Below are 23178 nucleotides of genomic sequence, written 5' to 3'. Positions count from 1 at the left end.
TTCATGGTCTTCTCATCACAGACCTCCATGAACTTTGTCATCACAATGCTCAATACACTTGTCATCACAATGCTCCCTGACACTTGTCATCAGTATGCTCCTTGAACCCTGTCATGACAAGGCTCCATGTCTTTTTCATCACAATGATCCATACCATTTACATCACAATGCTCGAAGACCTTTGTAATTACAGTGCTCCATGACCTTTAATCACAAAGATCCATGATGCATGTCATCAGAATGCTCCATGGCCTTCTCATCACAATGCTCCATGTCCATGTCATCACAGTGCTCCAAGACCCCTGTCATCTCAATGCTCTGTTACTCCAGTCATCACAAGGCTTCATGACATTTGTCATCACAGTGGTCCATGTCCTCGTCACACAAGGCTCTGTGACATTTCTCACTACAATGCTCCATGCGCTTGTGAGCACAATGCTCCATAACCCATGTAATCACATTGCGCCATGCGCTTGTCATCACAATGCTCCACATCCTTGTCATTACAGTGCTCCAAAACCTTGTCATCACAATGCTCCATGCACTTCTCATCAAAATGCTCTCTCCCCCCTGTCATCACAATGTTCCATGATCCCTGTCATTTCAATGCTGCATGACCTTATCATCACAATGCTCCATGAACCCTGACATCACAATGTTCCATAATCCCTGTCATCAAAACGCTCCATCACCCTTTTCATCACAATGCTCCAAGACCCCTGGCATCACAATGTTCCATAACCCCTGTCATCTAAATGTTCCATGATACTTTTAATCAAATTGCTCCATGACCCTGTCATCAAAATGCTCCCTGCCCTTCTCATCACAATGCACTACGATCTTGTCAACAAAATGCTCCATGAACTTTGTCATCACAAAGGTCCATGACCCTTGGCATCACAATGCTCCATTCCATTTTCATCACAATGCTTCATGACCCCTGTAATCACAATGCTCCATGCACCTTTTCATCAGAATGCTCCATGAGACTTGTCATCACAAGGCTCCATGGTTTTCTCATTACAATGCCCCTGGACCTTGTCATCACAATGCTCCATTCCCTTCTCATCACAATGCCCCATTACCCCTGTCATCACAATACTCCATGAACATTTTCAGCCCAGTGCTCCATGACCTTCTTATCACAATGCTCCATGACCCTGTCATCACAATGCTCCATGACCACTGTCATCAAAGAGCTCCATGACCCCTGACAACAGGATGATATGGGAATCTTGTCATTAAAATGATCCATGACCCTTGTCATCACAAGGCTCCATGCCCTTGTCATCACAATGCTCCATGAAGCCTGTCATCACATTGCTCCACGCCATTGTCATTACAGTCCTCCATGATCCATGTATCACGGTGTTCCGTACCCTTGTCATCACAATGCTCTATGCCCACTCTCATCACAATAATCCATGAAACTTTTCAGACCAATTCTCGATGCCCTTGTCTTCACAATGCTCCATTGCCCATGTCATAACCATGCTCCATGAACCCTGCCATCACAATATTCTACGGTTTGTCATCACAATGATCCAATACACCTGTAATCACAATGCTCCATGCCCCTTTTCATCAGAATGCTCCATGAGAATTGTCACCACAAGGCTCCATGGTCCTCTCATCACAATGCTCCAGTACCTTGTCATCACACTGGTCCATGCCCACGTCATCAAAAGGCTCTGTGAAATTTGTCACCACAATGCTCCATGAAATTTTCATCACAATGCTCTTTTACCCACGTCATCACTATGCTCCATGTCTTTGTCAGCACAATTCTCCATGACAATTTTCATCACAATGCGCCATGCACTTGTCCGCACAATGCCCCATCCCCTGTGTCATCACAATGCGCCATGTGCTTGTCATCACAATGCTCCACAAACTTGTCATCACAGTGCTCCATAAACCTTGTCATCACAATGCTTCATGCACTTCACATCAAAATGTTCTCCCACCACTGATATAATAATGTTCCATCACTAGTCATCACAATACTCCCTCACCCTGGTCATCACAATGTTCCAGGACCTCTGTCATCAAAATGCTCCTTGACCCTTTTCATCATAATCCTCCATGACCACTGACATCACAATGTTCCAAAACTCCTGTAATCAAAATGTCCCATGACAATTTTCATCAAATTGCTCCATGACCCTTTCATCATAATGATCCCTGCCCTTCTCAACACAGTTCACCACGTGCTTCTCATCAAAATGCTCCATGACCTTTGTCATCACAAAGCTACATGTCCCATGGCATCACAATGCTCCAAGCCATTGTCATCAAAATGCTCCATGAACACTCTCATCACATTATTCCATGCCGCTGTCATCACAGGCTCCGTGATGCTTTTCATCACAATGCTCGATGCCCTTGTCATTACAATCCACCATGACCCATGTATCACAGTGTTCCGTGCCCTTGTCATCACAATGCTCCATGCCCCCTATCATCACAATAATCCATGAAGCTTTTCAGACCAATGCTCCATGCCCTTGTCATCAAAATGCTCCATTACCCCTGTTATAACAATGCTCCATGACACCTGCCATTACAATATTCCATGGCCTTGTCATCACAAGGCTCCATAACGCTTGTCATTACAATGCTCCATGTCCTTGTCATCAAAAAGCTCCATGACGCATGTCATCAGAATGCTCCATGGCATTCTCATTCACGATGCTCCATGCCCTTGTCATCACAATTCTCCTAGACCTCTGTAATCACAATGCTCAATGCCCCTTTACATCTCAAATCTCCATGAACCGTGTCATCACAATGCACCATGCCCATCATCATAATGCTTCATGCTATTGTCATCAAAATGAAATCAAAATGCTCCATGATCTCTGTCATCACAATGCTCCAAACCCTTGTGATCACAATGTTCCATAACACTTGTCATAACAACGCCCCATGATGCTCATCATCACAATTATCCATGGCCTTCTATTCAGAATACTCCATGAACTTTGTCATCACAATGCTCAATACACTTGTCATCACAATGCTCGCTGACACTTGTCATCAGTATGCTCCTTGAACCCTGTCATGACAAGGCTCCATGAATTTTGCATCACAATAATCAATGTCCTTTTCATCACAATGCCCTGTGACCCTTGTCATCACAATGCACCATGCCTTTGTCAGCACAATGATCCATGACACTTGTCCTCACAATGCTCCATGTGCTTTTCAGCACAGTGCTCCTTGAAACATGACATAACAACGCACCATGCAATTGTCATCACAATGCTCCACATCCTTGTCATCACAATGCTCCATAAACCTTGTCATCACAATGCTCCATGCACTTCTCATCAAAATGCTCTCTCACCACTGATATCACAATGTTCCATCACTAGTCTTCACAATACTCCCTCACCCATGTCATCACAATGTTCCATGACCCCTATTATCACTATGCTACATGCACTTATCATCAAAATGCTCCATGACCAATGACATCACAATGTTCCATAATCCCTGTCATCAAAATTCTCCATTACCATTATCATCACAATGCTCCATGACCACTGACATCACAATTTTCCATAACCACTCTCATCAAAATATTCCATGACTTTTTCACCAAATTGCTCCATGACCCTGTTAGCACAATGTTCCCTGCCCTTCTCATCACAACGCACCACGACCTTGTCATCAAAATGCTCCATGACCTTTGTCATCACAAAACTCCATGACACTTGGCATCACAATGCTCCATGCCATTGTCATCACAATGCTCCATGAAGCCTCTCATCACATTGCTCCATGCCCTTGTCATCACAAACCTCCATGTCGCTTGTCATCACAATGATCGATGCCCTTCTCATCACAATGTTCCATGTCCTTGTCATTACAATCCTCCATGACCCATGTATCAAAGTGTTCTGTGCCCTTGTCATCACATTGCTCCATGCCCACTCTCATCACAATAATCGATGAAACATTTCAGAACAATGCTCCATGCACTTTTCATCACAATGCTCCATTACCCCTGTCATAACAATGCTCCATGACACCTGCCTTCACAAGTTTCTACGGCCTTGTCATCACAAGACTCCATGACACTTGTCATCACAATGCTCCAAACACTGTAATCACAATTCTGCATACACTTGTCATCGCAAAGCTCCATGACGCATGTCATCAGAATGCTCCATGGCCTTCTCATTCAAGATGCTCCATGCCCTTGTCATCACAATGGTCCACAACAAATGTAATCATAATGCTCCATGCCCCTTTTCATCTCAATGCTCCATGAACCGTGTCATCACAATGCACCATGCACATCATCGTAATGCTTCATGCTATTATCATCAAAATGAAATCAATATGCTCCATGACCTCTGTCATCACAATGCTCCAAACACTTGTGATCACAATGTTGCATAACACTTGCCATCACAACGCCCAATGACGCTCATCATCACAGTTATCCATGGGCTTCTCTTCACAGTACTCCATTACCTTTGTCATCACAATGCTCAATACACTTGTCATCACAATGCTCCCTGACACTTGTCATCAGTGTGCTCTTTGAACCCTGTCATGACAAAGCTCCATGCATTTTTCAACACAATGATCCATGCCCTTTATCTCACAATGCTTCCAGACACCTGGAATCACAATGCTCCATGCCATTGTCATCACAAAGCTTCATGACTCATGTCTTCAGAATGCTCCATGGCCTTCTCATCACCATGCTCCATGCCCTTGTAATCACAATGCTCCATTCCCATGTCATCAAAATGCCCCATGACCCCTGTCATCACAATACTCCATGAACATTTTCAGCCCAATGCTCCATGACCATCTAATCACAATGCCCCATGAACCCTGTCATCACAATGCTCCATGACCCCTGTCATCACAATTCTCCGTGACTCCAGTCATCACAAAGCTTCATTACCTTTGTCATCTCAATGGTCCATGCCATTGTCACACAAGGCTCTGTGACCTTTGTCACCACAATGCTCCATGAAATTTTCATCACAATACTCTGTGACCATTGTCATCAAAATGCACCATGCCTTGTCAGCACAGTGCTCCATGACCCATGTCATCACAATGCGCCATGCACTTGTCATCACAAATCTCCATGAGGCTTGTCATCACAACGATCGATGCACTTCTCATCACAATGCTCCATGCCCTTGTCATTACAATCTTGCATGATCAATGTATCAAAGTGTTCCGTGCGATTGTCATCACAATGCTCCATGCCCTTGTCATCACAATGCTCCATGACCCTTGTCATCACGATGCTCCAAACTCTTGTCATCAAAATGCTCCATTACCTTTGTCATCACTATCCTCCATGACTCTTGGCATCACAATGCTCCATGCCATTGTCATCACAATGGAACATGACATATGTCATCACAATGCTCCCAGGCACCTGTCTTCACAATACTCCACGGCCTTATTATCCAAGGCTCCATGACCCTTGTCATCACAATGCTCCAAGACCCCTGTAATCACAATGCTCCATGCCCTTGTCATCACAAAGATCCATGATGCAGGTAATCAGAATGCTCCATGGCCTTCTCATCACAATGCTCCATGCCCTTGTCATCACAGTGCTCCAAGACCCCTGTAATCACAGTGCTCCATGCCCCTTTTTATCTCAATGCTCCATGAACCCTGTCATCACAATGCACCATGCCCATCATCATAATGCTTCATGCTATTGTCATCACAGTGAAATCAATATGCTCCTTGACATCTGTCACCACAATGCTAAAAACCCTTCTGATCACAATGTTCCATAACACTTGTCATCACAATGCCCCATGACGCTCGTCATCACAATTATGAATGGTTTAATCATCACAATGCTCCATGATCTTTGTAACCACAATCCTCAATACACTTATCACCACAATGCTCCCTGACACTTGTCATCAGTATGCTCCATGAACCCTGTCATGAAAAGGCTCCATGCCTATTTCATCACAATGATCCATTCCCTTTTCATCACAATGCTCCAAGACCCCTGTAATCACAATGCTCCCTGCCCTTGTCATCACAAAGCTCCATTACACATGTCATCAGAATGCTCCTTGGCATTCTCATCACAATGCTCCATGCCTTTGGCATCACAAAGCTCCAAGTACACTGTCATCACAATGCTCCGTGACTACAGTCATCACAGTGCTTCATGACATTTGTCATCACAATGATCCATGACCTCGTCACACAAGGCTTTGTGACCTTTGTCACAACAGTGCTCCATGAACTATTGATCACAATGCTCTATGACCCTTGTCATCACAAAGCTCCATGCCATTGTCAGCACAATGCTCCATGACCCTTGTGAGCACAATACTCGATGCACGTGTAAGCACAATGCTCCATAACCCATGTCATCACAATGCTCCCTGCACTTCTCATCACAATGCACCACGCACTTGTTTTCATAATGCTCCATGACCTTTGTCATCACAAATCTCCATGACACTTGGCATAACAATGCTCCATTCCAGTGTCCTCACAATGCTCCATGAACCCTCTCATCACATTGCTCCATGCACTTGTCATCACAAATCTCCATGAGGCTTGTCATCACAACGCTCGATGCCCTTCTCAGCACATTGCTACATGTCCTTTTCATTACAATCCTGCATGATCTATGTATCACCGTGTTCCGTGCCCTTCTCATAACAATGCTCCATGACCCCTGCCATCACAAGGTTCCACGGCCTTGTCATCACAAGCCTCCATGAACCTTGTCATCACAATGCTCCAAGACCCCTCTAATCACCATGTTCCATGCCCTTGTCATCACAAAGCTCCATGACGCAAGTCATCAGAATGCTCCATGGCCTTCTCTTCACAATGCTCCATGCCCGTGTCATCACAATGCTGCAAGACCCCTGTAATCACAGTGCTCCATGCCCCTTTTCATCTCAATGCTCCATGAACTCTGTCATCACAATGCACCATGCCCATCACCATAATATTTCATGCTGTTTTCATCACAATGAAATCAAAATGCTCAATGACCTCTGTCATCACAATGCTCCAAACCCTTCTGATCACAATGTTCCATAACTCTTGTCATCACAATGCCCCATGAGGCTGGTCATCACAATTATCAGTGGTCTTCTCATCACAATGCTCCATGATCTTTGTCATCACAATGCTGAATACACTTATCTTCACAATACTCCTTGAAACTTCTCATCAGTATGCTACTTGAACCCTGTCATGACAAGGCTCCATGCAATTTTCATCACAATGATCCATGTCCTTGTCATCACAAAGCTCCATGATGCATGTCATCAGAATGCTCCATGGCCTTCACATCACAATGCTCCATGCCCTTGTCATCACAATGCTACAAAACCCCTGTAATCACAATGCTCCATGCACCTTTTCATCAGAATGCTCCATGACACTTGTCATCACAAGGCTCCATGGTCCTCTCATCACAATGCTCCAGGACCTTGTCATCACAGTGCTCCATTCCCTTGTCATCACAATGCTCCATGACCCCTGTCATCACAATACTCTATGTACATTTTCAGCCCAATGCTCAATGACCGTCACATTACAATGCTCCATGACCCATGTCATCACAATGCTCCATGACCACAGTCATCAAAATGCTCCATGACCCCTGTCATCACAATGGTGCATGCCCTCGTCATCAAAAGGCTCTGTGACATTTGTCAACAAAATGCTGCATGAAATTTTCATGACAATGTTCTCTTACTCATGTCATCACTATGCTCCATGCCTTTGTCAGCACAATGCTCCATGACCCTTGTCATCACAATGCTCCATGTGCTTGTCCGCACAATGCCCCATGACCTGTGTCATCACAATGCGACATGCGCTTGTCATCACAATGCTCCACAACCTTGTCATCACTGTGCTCCATAAACCTTGTCGTCACAATGCTCCATCCACTTCCCATCAAAATGCTCTCCCATCACTGATATCATAATGTTCCATCACTAGTCATCGCAATACTCCCTCACCCCTGTCATCACAATATTCCATGACCCCTGTCATCACAATGCTCAATGACACTTTTCCTCACAATGCTCCCTGACCCCTGACATCACAATGTTCCAAAACCCCTGTCATCAAAATGTCCCATGGCACTTTTCATCAAATTGCTCCATGACCCTTTCACCTCAATGCTCACTGCCCTTCTCATCACAGTGCACCACGCCCTTGTCATCAAAACCCTCCATGACCTTTGTCATCACAAAGCTCCGTGACCCTTGGCATCACAATGCTCCATGCCATTGTCATCAAAATGCTCCATGAACCCTCTCAACACATTGTTACCTGTCCTTGTCATCACAGGCTCCATGATGCTTTTCATCACAATGCTCGATGCTCTTTTTAACACAAAGCTCCAAGGCTTGTCATTACAATCCTCCATGACCCATGTATCACAGTGTTCCGTGCCCTTGTCATCACAATGCTCCATGCACCCTCTCATCACAATAATACATGAAAATTTTCAGACCAATGCTCCATTCCCTTGTCATGAAAATGCTCCATTACCACTGTTATAACAATGCTCCATGAAAACTGCCATTACAATGTTCCACGGTCTTCTCATCACAATGCTCCATGCCCCTGTCATCACAATGTGCCATGCCCACTGTCATCACAATAATCCATAAAAATTGTCAGAGCAATGCTCTATGCCCCTGTCATCACAATGCTCCATGCCCTTGTCATCACAATGCTCCATGACCCCTGTCATCACAATGCTCTGTGACTCCAGCAACCACAATACTTCATGACTTTGTCATCAAAATGGTCCATGCCCGCATCATCACAATGTTCCGTTACCTTTGTCATCACAATGCTACATGCAATTATCATCACAATGCTCCATGACGCCTGATATCACAATGTTCCATAACCCCAGCATCAAAAAGCTCCATGACCCTTTTCATCACAAAGCTCCATGACCCCTGACATCACAATGTTCTATATACCCTGTCATCGAAATGTTCCATGACAGTTTTCATCAAATTGCTCTATGACCCTGTCATCACAATGCTCCCTGCCCTTCTCATCACAATGCAAAACGCCCTTGTAATCAAAATGCTCCATGACCTTTGTCATCACAAAGCTCCATGACACTTGGCATCACAATGCTCCATGCCATTGTCATCACAGTGCTCCATGAACCCTTTCATCACATTGCTTCATGCCCTTGTCATCACAAAGCTCCTTGACGCTTGTCATCAAAATGCTCGATGACCTTCTATTCACAATGATCCATGCTCTTGTCATTACAATCCTCCATGACCCATGTATCACAGTGTTCCTTGCCCTTGTCATCACAATGCTCCAAGACCCCTGTAATCACAATGCTCCATGCCCTGGTCATCACAAAGCTTCATGACGCATGTCATAAGTATGCTCCATGGCCTTCTCATCACAATGCTCCATGCCCTGGTCATCACAATGCTCGAAGGCTCCTGTAATCAAAATGCTCCATGCCCCATTTCATCAGAATGCTCCATGAGACTTGTCATCACAAGGCTCCATGGACTTCTCATCACAATGCTCCAGGACCTTGTCATCATGATGCACCATTCCCTAGTCATCACAATACTCCATGAACATTTTCAGCCAATGCTCCATGATCTTCTCATCACACTGCTCCATGACCCCTGTCATCACAATGCTCCATGACCACTGTCATCACAATGCTCTATGACCCCTTACAACACAATAATCCGGGACTGTTGTCATCACAATGCTCCATGATCATTGTCATCACAATGCTCAATACACTTGTCATCACAATGCTCCCTGACACTTGTTGTCAGAATGCTCCTTGAAACCTGTCATTAAAAGGCTCCATGCATTTTTCATCACAATGATCCATGCCATTTTCATCACAGTACTCCACAAGCTTATCATCAGAATGCTCCATGATACTTGTCATCACAATGCTCCATGACCAGTCTTCACAATGTTCCATGACCCATGTCATCACAATGCTCCATGACGCCTGTCATCAGAATGCTCCATGCCCCTTGTCATTACAGTGCTCCATGACACTCGTCATCACAGTTATCCATGGTCTTCTCATCACAGTGCTCCACGGTCGTGCCATCACAATGCTCCATTCCCTGGTCATAACAATGCTCCATGTCCCTTGTCATCACAATTCTCCACGTCCTTGTCATCACAATGCTCCTTGACACTTCTCATCACAATGTTACATGCTCTTGTCATCACAATTCTCCATGCACCTGTCATCGCAATGCCCCATGACACCTGTCATAGCAAGCTCCATGCCTTTGTCATCAAAATGCTTCATACATTTTCATCAAAATTCTCAGTGTCCGTTGTCATCACAGTGCTCCATGCCCTTGTCATCACAATGCTCCATGTCCCTTGTGATCACAATGCTCCAAGCCGCTGTCATCACAATGCTCCATTACCTTTTTCATCACAATCCTCCATGACACTTCGCATCACAATGCTCCATGACATTGTCATCTCCATGGACCAAGACATATGTCATCACAACGCTCCCTGTCACCTGTCTTCACAATATTCCATGACATTGAAATCACAATGCTCCATGCCCTTGTCATCACAAAGCTCCATGACGCAAGTCATCAGAACGCTCCATGGTGTTCTCATCCCAATGCTCCAGGACCTTGTCATCACAATGCTCCATGACCCATGTCATCACAATACTCCATGAACATTTTCAGCCCAAAGCTCCATGACCTTCTCATCTCACTTCTCCATGACCCTTGTCATCACAATGCTCCATGACCACTGTCAACACAACCCTCCATGACCCCTGACAACACAGTGATCCGGGACTCTTGTCATCAAAATGCTCCATAACCCTTGTCATCACAATGATCCAAGCCCTTGTCATCCCAATTCTCCATGACCCCTGTAATCACAATGCTCCGTGACACTTGTCATCACAGTGCTCCGTGACCCTTGTCATCACAATGCTCCATGCCTTTGTCAGCAAAATGCTCCATGACCTTGTCATCACAGTCCTCCATGACCCTTGGGATCACATTGCAACATGCTCTTTTTATCTCTGTCTTTATTTTCTGGTTTTTACAGATTTTCAGATGTCCCTTTTGAGTGGTGGGAAGTGACAATTCTTTGTAGTGTGGAATTGCATTGCGGGCTTGCTTGATTGGCCAAAAAGGGCGTATGCATTTTCTGCTGAATATATTCAGCAGAAAATGCATACGCCCTTTTTGGCCAAGTGCATCATTGTCGAAGTTATTACGCTTTTCCTGTGCTTTAAAGGCGATTCCAATTTACCACTTGAAATATGTTTTGTGCAATTCTGCCTCATTTTCAAGTCTGCTTCGTTGCCTTCCCTCAACAAAGTTTTGGAAGAGAGTTGTCCTTTATAACTCTGCAGGTTTGTGAATTGCTGTGCCCCTGAGCTCCAATTTCCAACTCGTGTTTTTGTGAGCTGACCGCAAATCCACAATTTTGCTACAGGACCTATACTGGTTCCGGGGGTGCAGGCTGACGCTTTGGTTAATTCTTCCTTCCAGAGGGGAAATTAGAGTGACATGTGTCCTTCCAAATGCCTACAGCTACTCTCTGATTGGTTCTCCCTCTTCCCTTTCATCCACTGCACAATTTGCAAACTGTGCGAAGCAGGAGCTTATAGGGGCTGACTCTCCAAGTTGGGAGATTGATAGTAAAGCAGTTGGAATGCCAAACTGGAGCACAAGGAGAGGAAAAAATTAGGAGCCTTTTAGAAATCTTTTGCCATCACAGGGTGTCCATTCTCTAGGTTTCCCATACATGTTATAACTGTAGTGATATTCCCTTCTACCTGGAGAGTTGGGACCCATGGAATGGGTGGCATGCATTACTGCTTTAAAGGGTCTGCATTTTCTCACCCTATCTCACCAGTCCTCTCAGCCCCAAGTGTCCAGCCTTATGTATCATCTAGCTGTCTTTGCAGATAGGGTAATTCCAGGTTTCATCAGAACCCCTGAAGGAATTGTGTAAGAATTTCGCTGTCTTTTTTTTTTTGTTTTGTTTTTGAAATTCATTTTGATAAAGTGGTTGAGCTCATTTTCACCGACATGTTTATGCCGGTCTAGACACACTTGATTCCCTTATGGAGACATATCAATATATAGGTTTTAAGATTCTTACTAGTAAGATATATTCCTGTGCTGGGAATTGGGGTTTTGAGTCCCGTTCACTGAGGAAGGTGTAGGTTTTGTCTATTCTGTATTTGCTTCATGGAATGCTACATGTGCTAATATCACACTCTGGTTTTATGCATCACCCCACCTCTCCTTCCCCCTTAAGCAGGCATAAGAGTGTTTTCTCAATGTGAAACTCTGTTCTCTTTCCTCAGTTCATGTGTAGCCATGTTTACAGGACCTTCATAAGTGATATCTTATGATAAGTTTCTTTTTTTGTGTGACTTATTTCACTTAGAATCATCGTACCTAAATCCACTCATTATGCTGCTACTGGCCTTATGACATTGATTTCATGTCTGAGTGATATTCCTTTGTACAAAATTACCACAATTACTTTACACAAATTTCTCTTTCCTGGAATATTTAAGTTGTACCGAAGTTGAGGTTCTTGTATGCAGAGCAGCCCTAAACTTTGGGGTGCCTGTGTCTTGTTGATATTTAGTCTTCCCAAGTGATATGCCCATGAGTGGAAGTGCCCAATGCTCGGTAGCTTTGTATTTTAGATGTTTTAGGAAACAGCATACACTTCTTCAGAGTGGCTCTTGGAAATTTATATCCCACCCATCAGCGTGACTAGCTCCCTGTTCTCCATGGCCTCTCCTGCATTTCTGGTTTGTACACATTTTTTGGATGGCCTTTCTGAGCAGTGGAAATTGAGACTTCTTTGTTGTGCAGATTTGCATTTCCCGCTTGCTTGGTTGGCCAAAAAATCTGTATGTGTTTTTTTCCTGAAGTTATTCATGAAAAAAACGCATACACCCTTTTGCCCAACTACATCATTTTAGAAATTCTGCTGCTTTTCATATGCTTTAAATGTGAGTCCAATCTACCTTTTGAAATCTATTTCCTGCAATTCTGCCTCTCATTCAGATCCTCTTCGTTGCCTTACCTGAATATATTTTTGGACGTTGGTTATCATTTTTATCTTTGCAGGTCTTTGAATTGTCTGCTCCTGAGCTCCATTTTGCAACTCGCTTTTTTTGTGAGCTGGCCACCAAACCATTGTATTGCTTCTGGCCCTATTCTGGTTCTGGGGAGGCAGGCTGAGCCTTTGGTTAATTTTTCTTCCTAATGGGAAATTAGAGTGACATGTGCCTGTCAAAACCCCTACAGCTAGTCTCTCATTGGTTCCCCCTCTTCCCGTTTATCCTCTGCACAAATTGCAAACTGTGTGAAACAGGAGGTTAAAGGTGCTGATTCTCCAAGTGGGGAGATTGTTAGTAATTTGGCTGGAATGGCGAACCCCAGCACCAGGAGATCTAAAATGAGGTGCATTTTAGACCCCTTTCCTGATCACACGGTGTACATTCGTCTCGGTCTCCCAGGCATGTTTTTTCTGTCAGAAGATTCCCTTGAACCTGCAGATTTGGGACCCATGGAATGGGAATCAGGCAGTATTTCTTTTAAAGGTCTGCATTTCCTCACCCAGCCTCTCTAACATCTCTTAGCGTGCATAGCTTCCTGACTTATATATCATCCTGCTGTGGGTCTACATGTGTTCAATCCATGTTACAACATAGCCCTTCAACAAAAGTTGTAAGAAATTTTGTCTGTCTCACTGTTTTTCTAAATATTTTTAAATTTATTTTTATATTGGTTACAGCTGATTTTCAAAGCTCTGTTTTTTGCTGCTGTACATCCACTTGATTCATGTACTGTGAGACAACAATAAATTCTTTTTCAGATGCTTACCATTCATATGTATTATTTTCCAGTGACTTGAGTGGGCTGAGTGCAGTTCTTTGAGGTACCGTGTAGGCCTTGTCAGTTATTCAATATGGTACTTGGAATGGTATCTTTGCTAATTTCAACCTCCTGGATAATACCTCACCCTTCCCCACCTATCCCATTTAGCAGCCTTATGTCTATTTTCTACATATTTGACTATGTTTCTGTTTTGTAATTTATTTCATTTGTAGCCATTTTTGATTCCACCTTTAAGTGACATCTTATGATATGTGTCTTTTTCTTTCTGACATACGTCACTTAGAATGATCGTATGTAACTCCTCCAGAGTTATTACAACTGGCCTTATTTCATTGATTTCTGGATGAGTAATATTCCACTCTACATAAGTACCCCATCTCTTTTATCCATTTTATCCTTCCAGGGACATTTAGGTTATATCCAAGTTGAGGCTCTTTTTAACAGAGAGGTGGTAAACGTTGGGGTGCCTGTTTTCTGTCGATTTTTGTTTTTCCCAAGGTATACGCCCATGACTGCAAGTGCTCTATGCTCTGTAGCTCATTTTTTAGATGTTTTAGCAAACACAATACACTTCTCCAGAGTGGCCGTTGGCAAATTACATTTCCACTATCAGCCTCACAGGGCTCCCTTTTCTCCTCACACAGTCCTGCATTTCGTGTGTTTACATTTTATGTGGATGGTCCTTCTGACTGATGTGAAGTGATACATTTTGTAGTATTGATTTCCAGTGCCCACCTGTTTGTTTGGATAAAATGTGTGTATGGCCTTTACTTGAATATATTCAGAAAAAATGCATACGCCCTTTTTGGCCAACTGCATCATTGGCGATGTTCAGCCCCTTTTCTTGAGCTTTAATGGGGAGTCCTTTCTACCTCTTCAAATCTGTTTCCTGCCACTCTCCCTTGCTTACAAGTCCTTTTATGTGACTTACCTCAATACATTTTTGGATGATAGATATTTTCAACTCTGCAGTTTCATGAATTTTATTGCCCCTGAGTTCCATATTTCAACATGTGTTTTTGGAAACTGGACACAAAACAGTGGGATTTCCTCTAGTCCTATTCTGTTTCCATGGGCAATTCTAGCCTTTGATGAATTTGTCTTCCGGATTGGAAATTAGAGTGGCATGTGCCTGTCCAAACACCTAGGACTTGTCTCTAAATTTTTCTCATCCTTCCGCTTCATCCTCTGGACAAATTCCAAACTGTGTGCAACAGGATGTTGACGGTGCTGATATCCCCAAGTGAGGAGATTGTTAGGAAAGATGCTGGATGGGTGAACCCGAGCACCAGGCGATGAGGAGATGAGGTGCCTTTTCCAAACTGTTTCCGATCAAACGGTGTACCATCCTCTAGGTGTGACAGGCATGTTTGAGCTGTAGGAATGGTCCCGTGCATGTAAGGAGAACACCAGGAATTTTTCCAAATCAGTGCCTCCCCGAACCCCAAACTGGGGAATTTTTAAGCTACGGCTACACATATGTCCATTAAGGGCCTTGGGAAATAGGCAGAGTCCAAACTTTAGATGATTGAAATCGTCAGAGTCAGAAGTGCTCACCATCGGCCTTGCTTAGGTTACATTTTATCTGTCATTGAAAGATGATGTCAATAAAAATATCTATTCTTTTTCAGATTATTTCCCCTTATATCTTACTGCAAAATATTCAGTGTAGTTCCCTGTGCTATATAATAGTTCCTTGTTGATGATCTGTTTTATACATAGCAGTGTGTATGTGTTAATCCCAAACTGTTAACTTATCCCTTCTCCTACCTTTCCCCTTTGGTAATAATAAATTATAAGATTTTATACTTCTCAGAAATGGGGAAGCTGAAAGTGAGGTATCATTTTCAATGGAAAAGCATTCAAAACAAGATTGAAGCTTCAGCCAAGAGTATTCGATGTACATCCTTGGGAATAAATCACTTCATTTCTCTAATGTTGACCTGACAAATAAGACAGACGTCTTCACTGAACTTGCTTATAATAAAGTGATGGAAATATTAAATGTAAGTCTTAGAAACATCTTATTTTACCCGAGCCTTATACACTGCTCTAGGTTGACTACAGTTTGGCTCACACATCTGCTCATTGAAGTTACAATGTTCTCAATTTCTGTTACTGATCCTCCAGAGTGGACCCCAACAGGAGTCCCCGTGCCCAGTGTCATTGGAGCCAACAGATCAAGACTGAGTTTGGTTCAGAAGCAAAGGAAACTTTATATTTTGAAAACAGAATGGAGAGGTGAGAGCGTGCACTCCACCGTGGGCTGTGGGCTGGCTGCCGTGTAGGGATCCCGGCAGCATCAGCAGGAGGGAGGTGATGGAGCTCTCGAAGGCTGGGTTGGCTGCAGCTAAGGCTCTATATCGCAGAGTCTGCATGGGACCCCGCTAGCTGAGGTGTCGACCCAGCCATTCTGCACTAGGAAATCGGGTCTGAAGTGCCGGGTGTGGGACCTCTGCATGCAGAACCCTAGGAGCACGTGAAATTAGACAAAGCACAAAGGAAAAACAGGTTAGACTTTATTTTATTGCCCAGATTCTCTTTTTATCTCCCAGGAATTTTTAATGAATGTTGCCGGAGACGAACACCTCCTCTGTTTTTTTGTCCCGTTCCTCATTCTTGGGGTGCTGAGGGTGCAGACCCCTCTTTTGTAACTGCTTCATGCTGAGGTGGGAGCCCTCATACACGGGGGGAGGGGCAAAACTTCTCCCCAGCAGCCTCCAGGTGAGGTTGATTGTCCCCAGGACTCCTGCCTCACTGGTCTTCCACCTAAGCACCAGCATTGGAAGTGTTTTAGATTCTAATGACCTTTAAGGGTCCAGGAAAGAGATGCACAGTGATACTGCGGTGGCAGGTTTCACCCCACCCCACATTTGTTCAGCGACCTTAGGCTGACGGTTTTTGTCAGCCTAGATGCACTGACCAGTAGTCTGTGCTTTCTTTAATTAGGTCCCTGAATTAATGTACAAACAGCACCATGTGTCAGAGCCCTGCCCACTCAACTCTGAGACAGTCCAGGTTCGGTGGTGATCCAGGACCATGACGTCCACTGAGTCAACGGCCTTTTGAAGTAGCCAGCAGTCCAGCCGGTCATATTGGCCACCATCACCGCGGTGTCTGTAGGGTTTTCTATGGTGAAATTGTGATATACGTTTCCTCCGCCAAGCTTGTTAGCTCCCGTCTGGGTGCAGTAAGTCCTGCAAGCAGTAGTCTGCTCTTTCGGGGCACAGACTTGTTTTCTGAGAGAAACTCCAGGTCAAGTGATGGTCACACGTGTCTTCTTGGTGGCCCATTGCCCCCGTTTGTCTCTCTGGAGGATGGAGTTGGAGGGCCTCCTCACTCGAGTTCAGTGTGTCCGCAGCGCGACCCCTGCAACTTCAGGGCATGATGGGTGGTTAGGATCACCACATGGGGTCCTTTTCCCTTAGGAGGGAGCTGGCCTTGTGGGCTGCTGATTTCCAGCTTTTTAGATAACCCAGTATCCTGGCCTGATGGGGCGGGGGGCAAAGCCCTTGGTGACCATAGTTTATCATACCTGAAGGGCATTCTTGTGTTGCCCCATTTCAAGTGGTCCCAGTTTTTGCACTAAGGCTCCAAGGGCGTTTAACCTTTGACCGGGTATGTAAAGGTCAAAGGATTTAGCTAAATTAGGGAGTTCCTGTGCAAGGGTCTGAATTGACTGCTCTTTCCATTCTTGAAAGTCTGCTTCTGGATTCTATTCAAAAGGATCATCATCTTTTCGTGTCAGTGTTTCATGTAGAGCCCCAGCTATTAGACTGTAGTTAGGGATCCAGATGCAGAAAACCTTGGCCTCCCCAGGAACACCTAAGCTGTCTTCTAGTTTTAGAAGAGGTAAGGCTGCAAATGGCTTCTTCCCTATCCTGGGATGCGTTTCTCCGAATATCTGTGAGAATGAATCCCAGGCATGTCACCTTAGCCTGGGATATTTGAGCCTTTTTCTTGGACACCTTCTATCCTTCCTTGGCTAGGTAGTTCAGAGGCGTCTTTAGTAGACCTGGCGATCAGAATGTCATCTGCATATTGAAGGAGGGTTCCCTTTTACAGAGGTAGAACTTTTAGGTCTTTAGAGGACATTTCCCCAATGATGGTGTGGGGATTTTTGAACCATTGGGGCAGGACGGCCCAGCATTATTGCTTTTGTTGCATGTTGTGTCCTGCCACTCACAAGCCAAAAGTTCTTGTGACTCTGAGATGAGTGGAATACAGAAGAAGGCATCATTGAAGTCTAATACAGAATGCCATGGCCTGGTGGATGTTAGAATGACCAGCAGGGTATAGGAAATAGGAGCTACTGGATGTATATTCTCGTTGGCTTCACTGACTCTCCTGATATACTTTACCAGGTCTCCAGCAGCCCATGGGGCTCTCGTGGTCAGGCCAATCCCAGGATATGGAGCTCACCTGGGCTGCACACCCCAGCGCACAGCCCACGGGGCTCTCGTGGTTAAGTCCCTCCCAGGGTATGGAGCTCACCTGTGCAGCTATCCAGCAGCCCATGGGTCTCTCATAGTCAGGCCCTTACCAGGATACGGAGCTCCCATGAGCATGTACCCCAGCAGGGCTGGACACACAGGAACCGTGCACATAGCCCAACTTGCAGAGAACCCCCAGCTCACCTGTCGCTCACAGCTGACACAGAACACCTCAGAGCAGGACTTGAACTAACAAACAGCAGCTCTGACAGGTCTGTGACCCTGGGTATCACTCTGTGTGGCCTCTCTCTGCCTGGTCTTCCAGACACTGCCACTGCTGCCAGGGCAACAGGCCTCTGTCTCCACCCACCATCACTCCTCTCCCTGACTCCTGGGTTCCTCTCGTTAGGATAGGGTCTTCTTGAAGTTGTTTTCCACTCATGGACCACATAAAATGATAAGAAAATAAGCCGCAGCTGCAGCCCCTTGTCTATCCTGACTCTCAAGAGCCCACACCTGTTCCTTGGGCCTGGCCCGTTTAGCAAGGCTCATTTTCTGCAACTGTGAGCCCCGGAGGGGTGAGGATTGGCTGATTTGGGCAGCCTGACACCGGCTGCCAGCCCTCCCAACGTGTGCCTGTGTTGAGGTCAATATAAACACCTCTCCAGTCAGCAAGAGCTCCTGTAGCTGTGCCTGACGCCATATTCTCTGCCCCGTCAGCAGTGTCGGGGCTGGGGTGGTGGGAGGGAGTGAGGGGCCGTGGCTTTGTGGGTGGTCCAGTGTGAGTGGGGCTCTGCTGGACTTTCTGCAGGAGTTGCCAGGCTGCCACCTGCTAAAGAAGAGGATGTGTCGTCCATACCTGCCACTGGAATTTCTCCCCAGGCAGAGGTGAGGAAGTAAAAAAGCACTGGGGGCCGTGGCAGGAGGGGTATCTCAGGCAGGGAAATGGAAAGCTTCCAGAAGAGCATCTGGTGCCAGGACCATCCTGGCTGTCCTGCAGGCACCACGTCGGCCTGCATGCTGTCGCTGGTGTGGCTCCACAGCCCTTCCTCTAAGCTTCCAAGTTCTTGTACATATTCAGGTGTTTTACCTGGAAAGGGTGGGAAGATTTCAGCTGCAGCAGGACTGGGGCTCAGCTCACATTTACTCACAGATGCCTCGACATAGTCCCCCAGCTTTTCAATGAGGATGCTCCTTGTGGGGGGGAGCGCTGCTGACTGCATGGGAGATGATTTCCCACTTCTGACCAACTTAAGAATTTTTTACCACTGGAGCAAGTGCCCTGATACAATTTTCCTCTGTATAACTGGTGGGTTCTGTATTTTTTTTTTCCTTTTTTGTTTTTGGTTCAACTTAGGTTTTATTTATTCCTCTTTTTTTTTAAATTTAGAGATATAAACATGGAAATAATGCATTAATATAAAGACGTCTATATGAAGGGAAAAACTTTTTTTTCTGTTTTATTTTATTAAATGTTATTTATTCATTTTTAATTTTTAAAATTTATTTATTTCTTTTATACAGCAGGTTCTTATTGGATATCTATTTTATACATATAAGTGTGCACATGTGAATCCCAGTCTCCCAATTCATTCCACCACCACCCTCACTTGGCGTTCCCCCCTTGGTGTCCATATGTTTGTTCTCTACATCTGTGTCTCTATCTCTGCCCTGCAAACCGGTTCATCTGTACCAATTGTCTAGGTTCCACATATATGCATTAATATACAATATTTGTTTTTCTGACTTACTTCACTCTGTATGACAGTCTCTAGATCCATCAAGGTCTCTACAAATGACCCAATTTCATTCCTATGTATGGCTGAGTAATATTCCATTGTATATATGTACGACATCTATATCCATTCGTCTGTCTGTGGGCACTTAGGTTGCTTTCATTACCTGGCTATTGTAAATAGTGCTGCAATGAACATTGTGGTGAATGTGTCTTTTTGGTTTATGCTTTTCTCTGGGTATATGCCCAGTAGAGGGATTGATGGATTATATGGTAATTCTATTTTTAGTTTTTGAAGGAACCTCCATTCTGTTCTCCATAGAGACTGTATCGATTTACATTCCCAACAATAGTGGAAGAAGGTTCCTTTTCTCCACACCCTCTCCAGCATTTGTTGTTTGTAGATTTTCTGATGATGCCCATTCTAACAGGTGTGACGTGATACCTCATTGTAGTTTCGATTTCCATTTCTCTAATAATTAGTGATGTGGAGCAGATTTTCATGTGCGTCTTGGCCATCTCTATGTCTTCTTGGAAGAAATGTCTATTTAGATCTGCTTCCATTTTTGTATTGGGTTTTTTGTCTTATTAATGTTGACCTGCATGAGTTGTTTATATATATTGGAGATTAATCATTTGCCCATTGATTCGTTTGCAAACATATTCTGCCATTCTGAGGGTTGTCTTTTCGTCTTGTTTGTAGTTTCCTTTGCTTTGCAAAAGCTTTTACGTTTCATTAGGTCCCATCTGTTTAGCTTCTTTTTTTTATTTCATTACTATAGGAGGTGGACCAAAAAAGATCTTGCTGTGATTTACGTCAGAGTATTCTTCGTAAGTTTTCCTCTCAGAGTTTTATACTGTCCGGTCTTACATTAAGGTCTCTAATCCATTTTGAATATATTTTTATGTATGGTGTTGGGGAGTGTTCTAATTTCATTTTTTACATGTAGCTTTCCATATTTCCCAGCACCATTGATTGAAGAGACTGTCTTATCTCCATTGTATAGTCTTGCCTCCTTTGTCATAGATTAGTTGACCATAGGTGTGTATGTTTATCCCTGGGCTTTCTTTTTTTTTTTTTTTTTTCCTTTTACACGTTTATTGGAGTATCATTGCTTTACAATGGAGTGTTAGTTTCTGCTGTATAACAAAGTGAATCAGCTATACATATACAAATATCACCAGATCCCCTCCCTCTTGCATCTCCCTCCCACCTTCCATATCTCACATCTTTATGTGGTCACAAAGCACCGAGCTGATCTCCCTGTTCTATGTGGCTGCTTCCCAGTAGCTATCTGTGTTACATGTGGTAATGTATTTATGTCCATGCCACTCTCTCACTTCGTCCCAGCTTACCCATACCCTTTCCGGTGTCCTCAAGTCCTTTCTCTACATCTGTGTCCTTAATCCTGTCCTGCCACTAGGTTCTTCATAATCTTTTTTTTTTTTTTTCTTCATTAGATTCCGTATATCTCTATTAACATACAGTATTTGTTTTTCCCTATTTGATTTACTTCACTGTGTAGGATAGATTCTAATCCATCCACATCAGTACAAATAACTCAGTTTTGCTTCTTTTTATGGCTGAGTAATATTCCATTGTATATATGTGCCATATCTTCTTTATCCATTCATCTGTCGATGGACACTTAGGTTGCTTCCATGTCCTGGGTATTGTAAATAGAGCTGCAATGAATATTTTTGTACATAACTCTTTTTGAATTATGGTTTTCGTAAGGCAAATGCCCAGTAGTTGGATTGTTGTGTCGTATGGTACTTCTATTGTTAGTTATTTAAAGGAACCTCAGTACTGTTCTCCCTAGTGGCCTTATCAATTTATATTCCTACCCTCAGTACAAGTGTGTTCCCTTTTCTCCAATAAAGGCATCTCCATCATTTATTGTTTTGTAGATTTTTTTGATGATTGCCACTCTGACTGCTGTGAGGTGATACCTCACAGTAGTTTTGATTTGCATTTCTCTAATGATTAGTGATGTTCAGCATCCTTTCATGTCTTTCTTGGTAATCTGTATATCTTCTTTGGAGAAATGTCTATTTAGGTCTTCTGCCCGTTTTTGGATTGGGTTGTTTGTTTTTGTGATATTGAGCTACATGAGGTGCTTGTAAAGTTTGGAGATTAATCCTTTATCAATTGCTTCATTTGAAAATATTTTCTCCCATTCTGTGGGTTGTTTTTGCATCTTGTTTATGTTTTCTTGTACTGTGTAAAAGCTTTTAAGTTTCATTAGATCCCATTTGTTGATTTCTGTTTTTATTTCCATTTCTCTAGGAGGAGGGTCAAAAAGGATCTTGCTGTGATTTATGTCATAGAGTGTTCTGCCTATGGTTTCCTCTAAGTGTTTTATAGTGTCTGGTCTTATATTTAGATCTCTAATCAATTTAGAGTTTATTTTTGTGTATGGTGTTATGGAGTGTTCTAATTTCATTCTTTTATGTGTAGGGGTCCAGTTTTCCCAGCACCAATTACTTAAGAGACTGTCTTTTCTCCATTGTATATCCTTAGCTCCTTTGTCATAGATGAGATAGCCATAGGTATGTAGGTTTATCTCTGGGCTTTCTGTCCTGTTCCATTGAACTGTCTTTATGCCAATCTACATACACTTGATTCCATTATGGATACATATAAATACATAGGTTTCAAGATTATTACCAGTCAGATATATTCCTCTTCAGTGAATAGGGTGTTTTGTGTCCAGTTCATTGAGAAAGGAGTAGGTCTTGTCTATTACATATTTGGTATATGGAATGGTAACTGTGCTAATTTCAAACTCTGCTTTTACACATCACCCCACGTCACCATTCCCCTTAAGGAGGCATAAGTGTGTTTTCTAAATGTGTAACTCTGTTCTCTTTTGAAATTCAGTTCATGTGTATCCATGTTTACATTCCCTCTATAAGTGATATATTACAATAAAATTCTTTTTCTTTGTGGCTCATTTCCCTTAGCATCATCATACCTAAAGCCACTCATTATGCTGCTATTGGCCTTATGACATTGATTTTATGTCTGAGTGACATTCCATTGTATATAAGTACCACAACATCTTTATCCATTATTTTC

The sequence above is a fragment of the Hyperoodon ampullatus genome, assembly GCF_949752795.1.
Source record: "Hyperoodon ampullatus genome assembly, contig: SUPER_X_unloc_1, whole genome shotgun sequence".
NCBI lineage: Eukaryota > Metazoa > Chordata > Mammalia > Artiodactyla > Ziphiidae > Hyperoodon > Hyperoodon ampullatus.
This window is presented reverse-complemented; position numbering follows the sequence as displayed.